Source organism: Pelecanus crispus, chromosome 9 (genome assembly GCF_030463565.1).
Source record: "Pelecanus crispus isolate bPelCri1 chromosome 9, bPelCri1.pri, whole genome shotgun sequence".
In the NCBI taxonomy this organism is placed as follows: Eukaryota; Metazoa; Chordata; class Aves; order Pelecaniformes; family Pelecanidae; genus Pelecanus; species Pelecanus crispus.
The window spans coordinates 7,551,603-7,566,168 of NC_134651.1; the positions used below are offsets into that span (position 1 = coordinate 7,551,603).

The following is a 14,566-nucleotide window of genomic DNA, read 5'->3' on the forward strand; positions in this document are numbered from 1 at the left end:
TGCATATTCTACTGAAATGTTGCATGCTAAGACCCCTGAAAGCAGGAGTTACATTCTGGAATATTATGGAGGTCAGTACAGTAACTTCAGAATACTTACATAGGTATAAGGGTATTCCCTGTAACATCTAAAGTGGTGTGATAAGGCAGCTGTCATTTACAGCAGTGAGTTGGTTCTGAAGACCCGTCAACTGTTTTTTCAATTAGCAATGTCTGCTACTCTGGTTTTCTTTTGTGTGATCATTTTATTTCATCATTGCTCTATTTCTTTGTGCTTTGAATCCAGTTAGAACAATCTCCGGATTCATTGGTTCTGGTTTGCTCATGTGGGTAATTTTCTTCCACCAGTTTCATTTTTGTTAAAAATTTGACGTCTGAATACACTTTAATTTTGGGTGGGGGGAAATGGATTTTGACTTTAGATTTTGAAACTTAGTCTGCTATGGTTGTGTTTTATAAGGGACTGAATCATTTCCAGAAAGTTCATAACTATTTTTGCTGGATTTATCTCCTTAGTATCCAGTTGGAGGTTTCATTTGTGATGTACTACTTCAAGCAAGGAAATTTTGATATTTTGTATGTTTTTCTCCCTCCTCCTGTCTTCCAATTTATATAGTGACTTCAAGTCCTTGGGCACATATTAGTGCAACAGTTAATAATCTGTGCCTCTAATCAACATTTTATTTTTACACCAGTGCTCTAGTCTTTGATGTTTCAAACAACATTTATCTATATTATATGCCAGTAGGGTATTCTGTCCAGTAATACAGTATCCATTATCTGAAAGCACTGTTTATTTTTGTAAATTATTTAGTCTAATTCACTAAGTCACTTGTAGTTGCAGTGTTTGAAAGGGCTAGTTGCTTGAAATATGAAAATTAATTCACCTTCGTTGATGGTAATGGCTTTTCCACTTGTAATTTAACACCGATCCCTGAGGTAACCCACTGCTAACATCTTACTGAGCTTAGGAGGATTTCATTTGTGTTCGTGCTTTTGTGGTTCTTTGGACTTCGTGGTCTTTACAGAGCCTCAAGGGGCAGAGAGCTAATTTTCTTTTAAGTGGGACCTATTACAGTAAAACCTCTAAAACTCACAGCAGAATCCAGTGATTGGTATGAATACTTGAAATTACTTTCAAACTAAAATCACCCTGTATCAGGCTTGCAGGGTTTTCTTAGTAAAATAAATACACCTGTTATCTATATGTAGCAGTCGTTCGTATATTTTTGTATCTGGTACAACGCCTATCTGTCATTTATTAAATAAATAATGCTGACGTATCACTAAACAGGTAGTGTAGAAACACACTAGTAATCCAAAAATAAAATTAGCACAGTTTGCATTTTTTTCTGCCTTTGTTGCCTGGTCTTAAGATAGCCTCGGAGTAGAACTTTTGCATAATCATAGTAGATATCAACTTGTACTTTTGCTGTTTCAAAACTCTTGTTCTTGTTCATCACTGTTCAGCAGAACATTACCCTTTGCGTAGTCATGTTAAATAAGATATGGTTTTACAAACACATAGCTGACAACTTCTGAGCTTCCCTTATCTGATCACATTCCTTAAGGTGAGAGGTTCAGCTTCATGGTCCATTGCCTGTGGGACACCTAGATCTCACTTCACCGCTGTGCAAAATGCCTGGCTGTACGTGGAGAAGTAATGTAGGGAATTTTTCACGTGAGAAGATGTAGGGACAAAATAAGGTCTATGTTCTCACTTTCACGTGACCTTTGTTGCTCTGGGTTTCTTGAATCAGTCTTTGTGGATATATATCTTAATATAGATGATCTATGTGAGTTCTAGGAGTTCTGCTATTGTTTCACCAAGATTTGCAGCATAACATTTCTTAACAAGGAAGCAGGTTAAATAAATGTTTAGCGCTGCAACGGCAACATTTTCTTCCAAACCCAAGATGATGGGAAGGGAGGATATGCTTGTGATATCAGGTTTCTTACAGTACTATTATTAAGACCACAGTAGACAGCTTTTGGTGCAATTCAGATTATTTTTCTATTTATTCTGAGTTGAGACAACCTTTGTCCTATAGACTAATCTGCTTGAGGACCTGCATTTTATGGAGATGCAAGATTTTCTTCTAAATAAAACGTTAGAAATTGCTTAAAAGTGAAATCCATTTGGTAAAGAGAAAACAATTATAAAAACTATAGTAGTATGGAGCAAGTGCATTTAAAAACCAAACAACACCGCAGTGAGTTCTCTGGCTGACTTTTGTCTTTGAAACAAGTCTGAGAATGAAAGTCTGTTAGAATCTTTCCTTAGATAAAGAGAAGATGGAAGAGAGAACTGTTTGCCCTGGAAAATCAGGGACTACTGAATAAGAAGCCACTGGAAACAGACCATTTATATCTTCTTTAGATTCTCCTTAAATGCAAGTCTTGTGCAAGCAATCTTGTCTAGTGAGGAATACTGTGCGAGTAGTCGAATACCATTGACAGACAGCATAGGAGTAAGTGCAGATATATTTTTACAGCTTGTTTTTAGAAAAGGACAGTTATGAAGACAAGTTTGGATTTTGAACTCAACTAATTTGAGACTTCAAACATTTATTTAAAATATCTCCAACTGGTAAAAAGCAGGAGCTTTTTACTTAAATTTCATAAAAGAAATGTAAAAGGATTATAAAAGGAGTTTATTTAACAACCAGAAAAGATCATGATAGACAGATTTAATACTGCCAGTGCTGTTTTCTGTGTTCTTTCTTATGAAAGGTTTATTTAGAGAAGAATGCTTTGGGTCAGCATTGGCTACTACCCCTTTTGCTCTCAAGCAGGGGAGAGAAAGCAGAGAGCTGGTTTATGCTAACAGTGTACTCGTTTCTTCATTTTATTAATTTATACTTCTTGCTCTTGATTATCTTTTAACCACAGGACTTTAATAGAAATGAAACAAACATTTTTAATGCAGCTCACAAACTGAACTGGGGGATGGAAGAATGATTCACAGTAATCTCTAGGCTAAGCACTGCTTTAAATTTCCCATTTTTTTTCCTGAGGCAGTAGTTTTTCCTACAGAATCAGTAAATTGTCATTCCAAAGGTCTGGGTTAAAAGGTGGTAATAAAGAAAAAGGAAAAACTATATGTATTTTGTATTTTCTATTTTGCATTCTAAATAATGTCTGCATTGGCAAGGCAAACATTCTGTAACTGTAAGACCTTAATTTATGCCAGAATGGAAGCACACCCATAAGTGATATTGTCTTGGTTATGCTTTCTTTAATTACAAGCAGTTTTCCCTTTTGAGGGAGAGTATAGGAACTGTTGCTATCATTTAGTGTTGTATTTATATTGTCACCCTTTAGTTGGAGGATATTGACTGGGGTTACTGAGTAGAAAACACCTATCCAGGTATTCTGCCACTTTTTTTTTTTTTGGCCAGTTTGTACTTTTAATGCTGAAAGTAGAGTCACTGGAGCACAATGTTTGAAAGACCTCTTATCCTTATTCTTACTAGTACATTATTTCCCAAATAACTGCACTGAAATCAATGGGCCTCATAAGTAGATTGCTTCCCCTCGTTGTTGGGCTGCAACATTCATGTAGAATGAAACTCAGAATAGTGAAAGAAAACAGAAAAAAGCGAAAATACTGTCACAAAGGCCTTTTCCTGCTTTTGTTAATGAATGTTAGAGCTTTATAGATGATGTAGTGACAGAGGATGAGTCTTACTATGCCTTAACATGTTTTGTTGCTGTGTGCTGGAATACGTTAGGAATACATATTAGATTTGAACATACATATTGCTTCTATGCAGAATCATGCCAACCGGCAATATCTTATTGACTAAAGAGTACGTAAAATATAAGGATACAGCCCTGCAGTAAGTGTTGGACAATCTGTGCCAAACCTAGCATTTCTGCCACTATCCATCTTTCTCTTCAGCAAGACATTGCACATTCCCAACAGGCAAAAAATAGTGCACAGCCTTTCCTTTATGGGTAAGTTTATGCACATGAGTTTGTTCCCATTGCTGTAGTAATTTCAGAATGTAGCCTAGTGAACCTTTTCATGGGATGAAGAATTATCTAGTTGACCATTTGCAGGATTGAACACAGAGATAAGAATATATTATAATGAAAACCAATTCAGAACAACTTGGAAGTATCTGCCCCTTTCAGAAGTTCAATTCCATTGTGATTGACTAGAAGGTATTGTCTTGTTTTGTTTTGACATTTTTCTCTTTCTAGATAGAATAACATACACATTTTTTTCCAGTGCTTTCAAATGAGATCTGTTTTTTTCAGTGTTAATCTGTCAAAATGATTGATCCGTATTTTGGTAATTATTTACTTTGTAGTGTTCCCATCACATAGTTTGGGATTTTTTCTTTTTCTTTTTTTCTCCCTTTTTCTTCTCTTTATTTTGACATCATGGTAATACTACTGAAGATATTAAACAGAGGATATCTTTCAAATAGGTTTCAAAATCATATATGAAATTTAGACATAACCATTTCAAAAATTGCTTCATGTCAGATTAAAAAAAGCTTTAGTCAACTTCATAAAGATATTTTGATGAATTAGTGTCCTGTGTCAGTTAAGCATTTTTGCATATATAATCTATTTTCCTATTCTGAAACCTGGAGAGTAGTCTTTCCTTCTGAAAATAATCCTCTTCACTTTACTAAAAGTAAGCATCACCCACTCACGCCATAGTGACAATTCAATGAAAGTAACAGTGGAATAAGGAGGTTTATGTTAGCTAGATATCAAAGGAGATAAAAAATGTAGCAAGATTCTTTTTCCTACATTGCTTAGACTGTGGGGTTTTCTTTTATAATTCACAATTTAATATCCAGTATAACTGGGAAAATGTTTGATCATTAGCGTCAGTGACAAGCACATCCATTATCTTTTTATGAAACCTTAAAGGTACTGTTAGGAGATGGCATTTCATTCCAGCTTTGCTGTACCACCAAAGGGTCTCTGATGAGCCTTTTTTCTACTATCCATTTCCTAACATGTTTGAGTAAAAATGATAAATGAACAGAAGATTATATATTATTGCCTAATTAAAAGTACATTACATTGAAAGTAAAGATGGGAAATTAATAGCAAAACACATAAAAATGTGCAGTCAAAAATCATTCATTTAAGTTTTCTGAATTGGAATGACATGCAGAGAATGTTAATTCATAAATACTTTTATGGACCCTTGGCAACTTCATAATAAGTGTCCTTTAGCTGTATGAATATTAAGTTGCTTATAAATTAAATTTTAACATTTTGGGATTACGCAGTAGGGAAAGTGTCCGGAAGGCCTTATCTGATCCCACCTTAGCCTTGGGCGTCACTGTTTCTTGGTATGAAGCACTCCAAATGAATTTGATGCTAGATAAATAGAAGAAGTTAAGACAGAAAGTGTACTGCAGTTATCTGTTCCCTCTGGTGGTGTACTTCACAAGGTCTGATTTACACATACTTAGAATTCTAAAAATGTATTAGACGATTCTTATTTAATACAGTAGGTAACCTCAGGTCAGCCCAGTTTGCAGGAGGCCCAAGCACAGCTCATCTAGATTTACAGTGTCCTAATTTCATAGGTCCATTAATAGAATTAGCATGCAGATCTCAAACCTGCTGTAATTAATGACATTTTAGTGGCTTTTTTTGTGAGCTAGTACCAGCCAAAGGGAGTCATGTATGCAGTGAAGCAGAGAAAGGAAGATTGCCACACTTGAATCTGTACCATCAAAATGACAAAATGGACTTGCGGTAAACAATAGGTTATTGACTAGATATGTTTAAAGGGTCAACTGCAGTGCACAGCAGGCAAGATATTTATGAAATGGGAACCCTGAATATATAGTGCACTTTTAAAATGAACCATTTCTTTTCTATTTGTGCTTTTTCTAGCACAGCAAATTGACATTATCCATCTGCTTGGATAGATGGATACACACCCGCTTCTCTATTTTTTTAGCGCACAAAGACATCATTTTGTTTGCCAGTGAATAGGTTTCTATCTTGGTACAGGTACATTTTAAATAACAGGTTTATTCTAACGTTTGTCACTAGACTTCTTTTTTGGTAAACAGAAAAATAACAAATAACAAACTTTAAAACTATTTATTTTGTCATAAGAGCAGTTTGTGTCATTTCTGTCAATAGAAATTACTTTTTGGTAAGATAAATTCCCTTGATCAATATTTAATCATATAATAAAAGTATTCCAGTTTTTCCAAGTAGCAGATTTATCTTTGAGAGCATAATAAACTTCAACTTGATAATATTTGCAAAATAGGAAAGAAAAAAACGTTCACTGAAGACAAATTATAGACATCTTATTGCCTCAGAACAAAATATGAAAATCTTTGACCCTATTATCCTACATGAAGTTATTTGTAATTTTTATGATCTAGCTATATGTAGCTACCTTCACTTTCCTCTAAGTAATATATGACCAAATTACTTTTACACCATCACTGATCCCTGTGTAAAACCTCTAATCCACAGTATTACAAATGTTTTGGGCAGACAGAATAATTTGTATTATACATTATACACTGCCCTAAGCCTTTGGTTGTCTTGTGATGGGGGACCTGCTGGGAAGCTAGATCTGGCCTCATCCTTAGAAGCAAACAGAATTTAGGCTGCTCTGCATTTGCCAGGATGCCAAACTTCCCAGGAAAGGATCTGTCTGACTGCAAGCCAAGAGGTGGGGATAAATAAGGATTTTTATGCAATCTGTATCTCACTGCAGAGCGTTCCAACACTGAAATGATCCTCTGAGTTTCCAGCATTCTGATTTTCAAGCAAGGCAGGAAGACATTAAGAAATATGCTACAGTTCAGCAGCTAGGTTAGATCTGCGCCCAGTCTTGGTGGGCCGGGCACTCTTCACTCCTGCATTTTACAGTGCTGGTATGCCCAGAAAAAAGGCAAATGAAGATTCTTTTGACACTTCTCGTAGAAGTAGCAGGATAAGTACTTAGCATACTTCTGAACTCCCAATTCATTGCATTTAATTACTTGTATTAAAATAGTCCCAAGTTTTCTGTAGCTTAAATGAAGCACTTCTGTATACTGTGGGGCTTTGGAAGCAATAGATAACTTGACAGGGATTTCCATTGCAAATGTTGCTCTCATTTTTCACACATTTCAAATGCATAAACTTGCTCAAGTTTTCAAGTATGTTTTTTCACGTGCAAATTAGTTTACATATATAGGTACTAGCTCAAATACTGTTTTGATACTTCTTTGATGTAATACCTCATGATATTTTTGAATCAATTGAACAAGATCTGTATTTTAAGGTTGTAACAGTACTTTTTAATGGTTCAAGAGAGTAACGCGAGCAATAGATCTAGAGAACCAAAACTCTCTTGGCAGCAGTACTGGCAAGAGAGGGTGAGAGGGTCCTAATTTTTTTCTTCTATTTAATGGATGATCCATGTGTAAATGCCTGCCTTAGCCAACACAGAAAATTCTACAGTAAAATGTAACAATTTGCATTACTTTCCAACGGAGAGTATATAGAATACTGCATTGTTTGATATACTGATTTCTTACATCCACAATGTACTGGCAAATAAATATTAGTTTGGTGAAAACTGAATTTGAATACATTGTTACATGAAAAAATGCTAGGTGAAGGCCTATGAAAGGCCAGAGGAAATTATGTATATTGGTTAACATCCCTTATTAGGCAAAGTACAAAAATTGCCTTCAAGCAAATACAAATTATAGATACCAACATATTTGTAGAAGTATTTTGAGTATCTCTTGTGTTGTATATGTTACAAGCTAAATATATTTTTGAAAAAAGAAAGATTACTTATATATCTTAATTACGTATTTGAAATATCTTCTCCATGTTTCAGGGTGTTTATTGTTGCTCAAAATGAGAAGCAAGACAGAAATAAAACTTACTGAGGTTTTTCATTATTCTGCAGTAATTTTTCACTCTTTTTCGGTCAAGATTCAATGAAATAGAATCAAAAAGAAGTGAGAAGACTTTCTCTGAGACTCTCACTACACATTTGGGAATTGTACTGATTTTAAAATTTTTTTGTTGTGTTTTTCTGCTCTTGAATGTTTGATTTTATGAAATTGCTGACATTCATTATAATTCGTTCATGTTCTCAACGCTTTCCACCAGGATTTCAGTTGAGGGATCTTACTTTGCCATAGGTATGCTGAAAATATTCTTTACTTTTTTTATTTTATTAATTGATAATGAAGTGTTCAGTAAAGAAGTAGAAAATATAAAGAGAGAAGAGGCATAGTGCCATGTAGCTCCAAATCATTTCAAAAAGAAAAGGCAAACATATCCCTAACCTGTTTTCCTTACTTAGGTTCTAATACCTCATGAATTTGGTAAACACTCATTTGTATCAACTCACTGATTTCAGTGGGGAAAGATACTGGTAAATTAGATTTATTCCAAAAAAAAGTTTGTTTCCTTCTCTACTTGTTGGTATAATTTATTGTACATTAGTTGATTTGCTTCTATGACTGAAATTTTCCTTTCAACTTTAGCAAAATACTCTAGCTCAACTGAAAATGGTTTTGCATTTCATCTTTAAGGCTTTATTAAAGCAGTGAGACGCAATAGGGTGTGCTTTACAGAGCCATTAATGCCTGCCCCATGTGTGTTGTGAGGCATGAGGCCAAAGGCCATGTGCTTTCAGCTACCCACGAACCATATTAATGACCCTGTAAAATACACTCCTGAGCATCCTAATGCTATTATAATTACTCACTTTATTATTACATGCCTCTTGAAAAAAGTTCTCTAAATATTTTCCTTTCGCTTTTATATAGTCCTTAACTAGGAAGGCTAATTTATGGTAGACTGAAAGGGAAATGTTCACCATAAAAGGAGTATTAACTTTCTTTCTGCCATTTCTTTCTGATAATTTAAAATTTTCTCTTTTAACACTTCATGGGCTTGCACATCCTGTGTGTTCAAAGCTTGCAAACCATTTCACTGTTAAGTTTCTCCTGTTGTGGTAATTAATAGCTGTTTGGATGCACATTGCTTGGATTTTGTTTATCATTAAGTTCTTGAATTTATATTAAAAAGATAACTTAAAATGGAAATGTACTCACTATTTCATATATTTTCTTTCTAATAGAAAAGAATTCACTTGGCATCTGCCTTGTTAATACAGGTCTTTCCTAGTGTGGGTTTCCTCCAGCTGAAGACGTGCTTTAAAAATGTTGTTGATAAATAACAAGATATTACCTGCATTTTCCAGCAACCACAAAATTCAGCATCTGTGGTAGTGCCTGAATTCCATCTTTGCAGTTGTCCCTAAGCTAAATGTTATGGAAGTGATGATCACAATTTGAAATTTAAGATTGGATTCTTAAACAGCTTTAAAATTTTGCATACATTTCACTTTGTTTCTCCTCCATAAGCACGTAACGTTGTTTTTTCATCCTTCGATAGTTCTATATAGTTTTTGGCTGGTTTCTTTTTATAAATATTTCATAGGTAGGGGTTTGATCTCTGGTTCAAATTCAGTCATGGCAGCAGATGTTTTTGTTGATAAGTTTCTTTTGAAAGTACTGTGTGCAACCAAATTTACAAACAGGAGTATATTCAGTAGGTGTAGTGGAACTGATAATTTTGAAAAAGTATTATCTAGAATAAATGCTCAGTTTTAACCTTTTTTTTCTTCAGACATACAAAATATGAAAAAAATAGTGTTACTTGGCTACAGTGTATCAAAGATGCAGCTGAGGGTCAGAAAAAGTCTGAATAATCTTAAGAACACAGAAAAAAGCCCTCCTCTTGCAGACAACATTGTCTTGTAACCACTTCCAGTTCCAGATTACCATAGAGCTGGCCCTCTTGTGAAACCATTGCAACAGCTGTCATTAGGAATAATCAGGTTTGCTAGAACCTTACCTATTTTTACTAGGACCAACCACAAATAGGAAATATTATGTGTTCGTACTGAAGAATCAGTGATGACAACGTGTTGCATCCGTAGGAGAACAATTTGGTGCAGTGCCTCTGAAAGGGGTGGAGATTCTGTTTCTGCTGCCTAAAGCACCAAAGAGAACTGGGTCTATGTATTTGTTTTTCTCTATTATTCCCATTCTTGTAAGCACCTTTGGGGCTCCCCACTGTTGAAGTCTTCAGAATGTTCCAGAATTACTCTGGACAAATTTTCAATATTGCACTAGTAGTATGTGGGACTTTCTCTGCTTTTATATGATTCTCTTACAAAGCTCCAACAAAATAATTTTGAAAAATAAGCCCAAGTAGGTTTATTTCCCATTAATGATTGAATGCTGGCATTTGGATGATGGCAATAGATAAACCAAGTTCCTTTGACTACACAGACGAGAGCTTTTGTCATGAGACTGCACTTTTCATTTACACAAGCGCTTAGTCAGTCTTTTGGTGCTAAAACTTTTGAGTCCTTTAAAAGCTTTTTCCATCACATTCTCTGTGGTTCCTCAGTGTATTCTCCCTGGAGATCCGCACAAGTTAGGTGAAGATAATCAATCTCGCTCTGAAAGAAACAAAATTACTTGTGACGATCAATGTGTGCTAATAGTTACTTGTTGTTAAAGTCATCCTGCAAAGTTGCAGAACCCAGCAGAAACATATTCAGAACACACTTCTTAACTTCTCACTGCCAAGTAAGCAATATGCAGGAAGCCAAAAGGAATTAAAACAAGCATATGAAGGGGTTTGGTTTTCACTAGCTTCAATTTAAGTTTCTATAGAATGAGGAAGGTTTTTCCGAAAAAAAGAGCTGGACTCTTCTTAGTGGTATCTAGCAAAAGGACAAGTGGCAATGGGCACCATTATACAGGAAATTCTGGTAAGAAAACCCTTATTTACTCTGAGGTGGTCAAATGCTGGAACAGGTTGCCCAGAGAGGTTGTGGAGTCTCCAGTGCATGGAGATAGTCAAACCCCACCTGGACATGGTCCTGAGTAACTTGCTGCAGTTGGCCCTGCTTTAAGAAGGGGAGGTGGTGGACTAAACAATCTCCAGAAGTTCCTGGTACCTCAAGGTTGTCATTCTGTGATCTTAAGGCATAGCTGTGGGTCACCAAGTACTAAGAGGGGGCAGATGAGTTGTTCTCTAGATGTTTACCTGATCTTTTAACTCCTGATTATCTTTGTAAACCTTATCTCTGCATAGATTGGACTCTCATGAAAATTAATTAGCTCATTATAGTTGTCTTAGGCAAAAAATATGCTTTTATGCAAAGCAATAACCACACTACTACCTTTTTTGACATAAGTAGATACATCATCTACTTGCTATGGTTTCAGACTGTGGCTCGCAAGCACAGAAAGGATTACTTACTCTATCATCCCAAAGGAGTAAACTAGCTCTGTTTTGACAGGCCAGCAGTGAGAGATAATGATCTGTCTCCTGCAAACTTTACAGTGGCTTACATCCAAAGCAGAGATGCCAAACCTTTTTCACACTTAAGCTAAGCCTTTCAAGCTCTTTCGGTAAACCTTGCGCTTATCCTAGTATTACCCAGAAATTCAGTGTTGAGGGGTGAAGAATCACATGGTCACAGGTTAGGTCAAGTGAAGTCTTATGCTGTAGCTTTTTTTCAGTTGGAATTTGAGTTTTCTGGAAAGGAGCTCCTGATTTGGAGGAGTCCTAAAGACTGCCTGCAAGTTATGAGTGAATGGAAGACTACTTTTTCCCTCCCTTTTTTTTCCTCTTAGGAAAGGATCCAATGTAAGCTGTACCTATACCCATGAAATGTTGTCTTGTTTTAGTTTGATGCCAATTACTTAGGTTCAGCCTACCAACCACTGACCTATATGGCATCCTATTTTTTTCCTTTGTTTTCATCATGCCAGGATGTTTCCTCTGTGCTGTCACTCATCTCACAGTTCCTTTTCCACACAATTTGGCAATTCCTGAGCACATATTTTTTCACATCTCTTGACACATATTGAAAAATCACATGTTGATGAAGACCAATTTCTTAACTAAAAACTGCCTACGCCATGGGTGAATACATCGCTTAGAGTACATTAGTGAAATTCTAAAACCTTACTTTTTGGAAGCTGATCATACACTAAAAGCAGCAAAAGGAAAAAAAATTAAATTGCCAATTACAGCTAATAGCTTTCTGCAATTGACGTGTAAAGCAGATTGAAGGTACTTTTAATAGCAGCTTCTCAGTAAATGCAAGTAGTGAAATGCTTTGGAATGAAGCAGTTGCAAAAAGCAGGTTAAATGTCCCATGCTTAACAACTTGAAGGATCTAGAAGGCTGTTTTAAAGACATCTTTGGGGATTTCTCTGTAAGAATACATCTGATAAATGGTTTTGTTTGTTTTCCCTTGAGAGTGTTTACATATATCTGATATTATTTGCTGCATTTCCTTAAAAAAAAAATCCTCCTAAAATAATGTTAGTTTTAAAAGAATATGAAAAAGAGAAACCAATGCTAGTGATACACCTCATTATTTCATTAAGTGCTTTCATTAATACCAACTCTAACATAAATATCGGTAAGGTGAATCAAAGACACTGAAGTACTTTTCTGAAAGCAGATAATGTATTTTGTATATTAAGTCACTCATTTTTCAGAAGGAATATCATAGAAGTTTTAATGAGGGAAGGATTTCAAGAAAAGCAATGAACTTGTTAACACTATGGTAAGAAATACAGATCACTCACCAAAACAAGGCTTTCTGAACTTTTTTTTATATTTGTATTTTTCAGTGCTGTGTAAAGCACATTAAGTACAGATGAAAGGTTAAGGGAGTAATAAACAAGGGCTGGAATGTGATTTTGATGGGTAAGCTGCACTTTGATCTTCGGACTATAAACCACTGCTACCTGGGTCAGCACTAACACTCCGCAGGACAAACAATCAGTTGTTCGCTGCAGTAAAAAATTCACAGTTCCTTATTTTATGCCATGCTAGAAAACATTCTTGTGGCCACACCAAAGGAAGGAAAGGGAGAATGTAGGTGTTTTAGCAATTTACGTAATTTAAAGCAACTTTAAATCTGTTTAAATATTTTCTTTAAAGTACTATGATCATTAACACAGAACACTATAGAAATGGATTTACATCAAATGCTGAACAGCATTGATGATCTTGCAAATACTAATAATATATGAAATAACTTACAATTTCATTCCTGGTTTTAAGTAATGTGATAACTTAAAAAAAAAAATGCTTTTTTAAATTCAGTTAGACAAAAATACATTTCATACTATATCCAGCTGTTCTCCTGCGTTATAATTACCATTTTCTCCTACTCATTCATCCCTTCGGAAAGATGGCTACTTTTTAAGTTTCCTAGTTTCACTTGTGCTTTCCAAACAGAAGTAACTGTGCTCTCAGATCCAAAGCTGTGCCATTTACACACCCCTCCTTGCTGTGAGGGCAACACTCATCCAGCGCTCTTCAACATACAGTGCATTGTCACATTCTGGATGATGTGGGTAACCTCAACATCCTCTTCTAATAACACCTGAGCAAAAGCTTTTAAAGATATTTTACACTAAATTTTTCTCCTGCTTACAATGGTACAACTCCAAAGAGATGTCAGTCACAGTACCATAGTGGCACATCAATCTGAAGCAAGAGGACAATTCGAGATAGAAGGAAGACTGTCTCAAGATAGTGCAGTAGAAAATCTAGACCCTTTAAAAAACATAAGTTTGATGTTTGCTTTCTTTTGGTACACCTGGTCTTTGTTGCTAAAATAGTTTTTGTGATTTTATAATTGCTCATTATTTCTGTTGTTCCTGATTAACTACAAATATGGGTAGTTCTACTGATTGCAGTTAGATTGCTTACCTGTATAAAATTAACATATAGTAGATGTTTATAGAATCTGAGTCTTGGAGAATACAATGAAGAAAATAGTAAAAGTTTCCTCTTAAGGAAACTGGAAAAATAAATATTGTTCCCTCTTTGAATATCAGTGCAGAAAAAGCATGATTTCAACTTGACAATTTCTTTTACATATCAATTGTAAAATAAATATTAGTAATTCTAAAAACACTTAGTTGAAAATTTATTTCCTGTTCTTGATTATCTTAATGAAACTTTTGTAGTATTTTACTGGATCACAATAGTAAAAATGGTCTGTTTTTAAAGAAACAAAAACTGATCGTTGAAAACAACTTTGTTTTTTCAGTTAAAACTACACCCATACTGACTTTTTATGTACAAGATAGTTGCAACATTATCACGTACTATGAATAGATATATCACAAATGCATAGATTGCTTTTAAAAGTGTGACCATATCTTTTAGTTATGGCCTTGATTCTAGCAAATTTCAGACAATAAAAAACTTATTAATTTTAATTGTGTTGTTTAATAGCCCTATATTTATAATGTGATGTAATTGTCTACTGCATTCATGACATCTGGCAATATAATTTACAATCATAAGGAAAGCACTAGATTACATTTATAATTTAATAAATATTTATATATTTATTTAGTGCAGGATTAGCCAGCAGACAATGCCCAGTCAAGAACAAAAAGCTGTTCAGAGGATTGCTTCACCAACAATTAGGAAATTAAGTCAGAATGTGTATTTATTTATATTTATTTAAATGTTACATTGCTCCTGTC

The 14,566-nt window shown here is 34.9% G+C and overlaps 1 protein-coding gene across 9 annotated transcripts in view; it reads left to right on the forward strand.

Annotated features, from left to right (window-relative positions):
* NLGN1 (neuroligin 1) overlaps positions 1 to 14,566 on the forward strand; it is a 315,375-nt gene that overhangs the window by 112,158 nt on the left and 188,651 nt on the right. The window lies entirely within an intron of this gene.